This window comes from Mandrillus leucophaeus, unplaced genomic scaffold (assembly GCF_000951045.1).
Source record: "Mandrillus leucophaeus isolate KB7577 unplaced genomic scaffold, Mleu.le_1.0 Scaffold386, whole genome shotgun sequence".
Lineage (NCBI taxonomy): Eukaryota > Metazoa > Chordata > Mammalia > Primates > Cercopithecidae > Mandrillus > Mandrillus leucophaeus.
Genome location: NW_012104098.1, coordinates 2,358,423 through 2,362,858, shown reverse-complemented (window position 1 = coordinate 2,362,858; position 4,436 = coordinate 2,358,423). Strand labels below are relative to the sequence as shown.

At 34.8% G+C, this 4,436-nt stretch overlaps 1 protein-coding gene across 1 annotated transcript in view; it reads right to left on the bottom strand.

Moving 5' to 3' along the window:
- Positions 1-4,436, bottom strand: part of LOC105547332 (receptor tyrosine-protein kinase erbB-4-like) — a 481,077-nt gene that overhangs the window by 37,617 nt on the left and 439,024 nt on the right. The window lies entirely within an intron of this gene.

The window sequence follows — 4,436 nt, the reverse complement described above, 5'->3', positions numbered from 1 at the left end:
TAGTAGAAAAACAATTCTTAGCTCAATAAGTATTCTTCATTTGAAATTATGTACTATTTCTTCTCCTTCTATTTGAAAAGTCAGCAAACTTGAGGACCAAGTGTTGCCTGGGGATCTAACTTGCAAAAAACATTGTGTTGGCTCTGAAACACTGAGATTCCATAGCAAGGCCAGCAACATATAAACTCCTCTGGTACTCCTACATTATTTAGCCCTGAATAGCTAGGGGGCTTTTTGCAAAGACATCCCTAACTACGGCAAGCTTTCACTCTATTTAATGTTTATTTAATTAACAGTGCACAAAGACCAATTCTGTGAGTGCAGTGAAATCTGTGCACATCCTTAGATTCATTTTCTCAATTGATTTGGAAATGCAGTAGCAGAATGGTGCCAGACATTTCTTCTCATCCAGTTATCCCTTAACACCCAAGAATCTCTCTATCTAAAAAGGCATTTGTAAAATAGGGTAAAGCTGATATGGGTACGAGACAGAGGAAAGGGATATCTGGGGGAAAAAGTTGGCAGATAGAAGCTCCGTTGTTGTTGTTAGACTATTTTTTTTCTTTTTCTTTTTGAGACAGGGTCTCACTCTGTTGCCCAGGCTGTAGTGCGGTGGCAGGATTTTGATTCACTGTCGGCTCCATCTCCCGGGTTCAAGTGATCCTCCCACCTCAGCCTCCTGAGTAGTGGGGTTTACAGGGGCATGCCACTATGCCCAGCTAATTTTATTTTATTTTATTTTATTTTTGTAGAGATGGGATTTTGCCATGTTTCCCAGGCTGGTCTCGAACTCCTGGGCTGAAGTCATCCACCTGCTTCAGCCTCCCTAAGTGTTCGGACTACAGGCGTGAGCCATGGTGCCCCGTCTTTACATTTTCAAAAGAAGAATTACAATATTATTGTGAAATAATTGAATTTCTTCATTATATAAAATGTGAAGATTTAATCCAGCATCATTTAAGAGTTAGATAAGATGATCTGTAAGGTCACTGTTATTCTAAAATTCTATGTTCAGAATCACCTAGATTGCCTCTAAGTAGCACTCAGTATGAGACATCAACTGTGGATTATTATATCCTAAAGCACACAGGATAAAACTCAGAGGTAAAAATGAAGCACTCACAAACTACTATCTACCACAGTACATAACTCTAAAACTCTCTGTAAACATATGAGAAAGGAAAGAAGCATCTTCTCAGCAGAATTGAATAAATTGAGGATGTATGTATTGAAAATCTACTTTAGGGCATAAGACTTCTCAGAAAGAAAATCAAATACACTAAAATCAATTCTGTTAGTTTGAGAAACATTGTAAAGTTTTGTTTTGCTGTCATTGTCTGAAGCTTACCATTAACCCTCCGTGAAGGAACTGGCTTTCTAAACTGAGATTACATAAAGTTTCTTCACTTTTGCAATTGTGAGGAGTTGGAATCCTTATTTTTCTCAAGTCTATGATCCCTTTCCTGTGATTTATCTTTCTTTCTCTGTCTTTCCATTTCTAAGATAGGCCTAATAATTACTGTAATATCAGATGACTAGGTTGTGGATGCACACTTTTTATTGAATTACCTTTTTTGCAGAGTTTGTGTCAAAATTTGCATTTATTAATGAATAATATGCATTAGTAAACTTATTTAAAGGTTCTATTTTATTATTCCATTCAACACCAGGGGGCAGCACAATTCCCAAAGAGTATTTTTTTTTTTTTTAGTTCAGAGATAGTGAAAAAGTACAATGGCATAATTGGTACTCATTTCTATTGCAGCTATAGGCATACACAGGATTAATCTACTTTTTTGTGCAGTGAATATAGACTAAAACCTAGCTGCATTCAGAAAATTGTATCAACAAAGAAGAATATACTTATTAGCACATACCTAGCATAATCCAAAAAAGAAGGAAAAAGTATCATTAAGTTTGTGTGTTTGTGTATTATCTCTGTGAGGTACAAGAAAAATAAAATTATTGTTTTCTGAACTCCTTTCTAGCACAGAAAAACATATAGGATGGCATCATTTCCACTTACTATTTTGGGAAAGAAACAGAGGTAATACAACGCCCTAGGTACTTTCAAAGAGCTGGGGATGAAAGATGGGAGAAAGACGGAGAGATGGAGAAAAAGGGGTGTTTCAAAAATGAGAAAGACATGGTTGGTTTCCTGAAAGACTTAATACATCAAAGATACCACAGTTTAAGAATAGTACATAATTACATTTTATTTTAAAATTTGATTTTCTAAATTCATATACCTGAGATTTGGAAAGGTAATTTATGATGAATTTATCTTTCATGATATTCCTGTTTATAAGCCTCCAGTTGCTACCTGGAGTATCATCTTTAAAAGTTCACATACATTGACACAGAACTTTCAAACTATCGTGCTCGTTACATGTACTCTTTTTTAAAAATATGTGTTGGTTTTTATGGATCCATAAAATAAAATGGGTCATAAGAAGTTAAAAGGTGTTGTAAATTGTACATGAAAATAAACAACTTATGAAATCTGGTAATATTTGAGGGCAACAAGTCTACAATATTACCAAAGAAAATAAAATACTTTGCTAACTTACAGGAAGATAGAAATAGAAACAGCAGCACAGTAGCATATGCAGTTAAAATGTTTCAAATATGTTCTTATTTTTAATGTGAAAAATGCTCTTATTTAGAAAAATAAAACATGTACAGATGCATACATACAACCCTTCCATTAGCCCTGTTTCTCCATTAAATAATGTATTTCTTCTTTCATCCTCAAACTGAATTCATTCATTCTTTCTTTTTCATTCCGTAAGCATTGTTTTTAGAACTGATTATGCACCTGCCCTTAAGATTTCACTATTTTGTGGAGGAGACCGACACAGCAAAAATGATTATAACAAAATTGAAATTTATGTTTTAAGACAATAAAAAGTGCCATGGGAATAAGAACACGGAAGTCATAGACTATAACCCCATTGAGGACAGGGACCATGTTTTTCTTGTCAGCAGCACTTAACTCCTGTATCTAAAGGAATCCTGGGCAAGCAGAAGGCACTCAACAGATATTTATGCATTTATAAAATATCCATTTTTCCAGAATCAGAGTGGAAGAGGAAACTTGCAAAACCACGTATTAGTTTCCTAGGGTTACTGTAATAAAATGCCATAAACTGGTGACTTAGAAAAGCAGAAATTTACCCTCTCACAGTTCTGGAGACAAAAAAATCCTCCAAAATTAAAGTGCTGGAGACCATGCTGCCTCTAAAGCCTCTAAGGGAGGATCTTTCTTTGCCTCTCCCAGTTTCTCGTAGCCCCGGGCGTTCCTTGGCTTGTGCAAGATAACTCCACTTTCTACCTTCGTCTGCACATGGTGTTCTCCCTGCATCTCTGTCTTCACATGACTCTCTTCCTATAAGGACACCAGTCATATTGGATTAGGAGTTTACCTATTTCAGAACGATGTCATTTTCCCTCATTACATGAACAACAACTTATTTCCAAATAAGGTCATGGTCTACAGTACTAGCGGTTAGAACTTCAACATATCTTTTATTACAGGCACACAATGTGACCTATAACAACTAATAACATTAATGTTCTCCTTTTCTAGACTCTTTTTCTCCTCAATCCTCCTTTGCTTTACTTCTTTCCCCCAAGATGAGAAAATTTTGAGAATCCAATGGATTAAGAAATAGTGTGCTGAGGAGTACAGGTTCCATTTTAGACTCTCACCTTTTAAGATTACCCATTATTTTGCCAGACTCATTCTTCTCGTGCTTGGTTTGACTATGCAAAATTCCTACAAATTGCTATCATTTATAAGAACTGCTTACATTCATGCCTAATTATCATGCAGTAGAATAACAATTATGCATATCATTAAATTCATGTGAGATAACCTTCAGTGTAAGTTTTATTTGATTATGGCACTAAACTCTGTTCATGCATGCTTGGCCTTCATAGCAGGTTGCTCAGGAAGAATGGTTGCCTCTGCCACTTAAAAAATAATGACAGTAATACTAGATATAACCCTAACCCTCTCCAACAGAAATATTGGTTCCATAACCTGGAACCCACCTTGTGAAAAGGTCACTGCAATCAAGTCTATGTTAAATACAATAAATATTTCATCTATTAAATATGAATGAAAATGGAATATTTTATTTAACATAATTAAGCTTTCTAATTTGCTTAAATAAATGCATCTGTCTGCATCTTTTCCCCTCACTAAAAATATACATGGGTTAAGAGTATAAAACATGTGATATTACTTTTCAACAAATATGTTCTAATCTCTTGATTAAGCATTTCAGCTGTAGAATTAAATATATATACTTAATATATACATGATAGGGGTTTAATATATATATCATGGGCATATAGCAATATACAAAGGCTTTGTGTTTGGCTTTCACACATTTTTGGAGTTACTTTTATTCATGTTTAAAGCATATAAT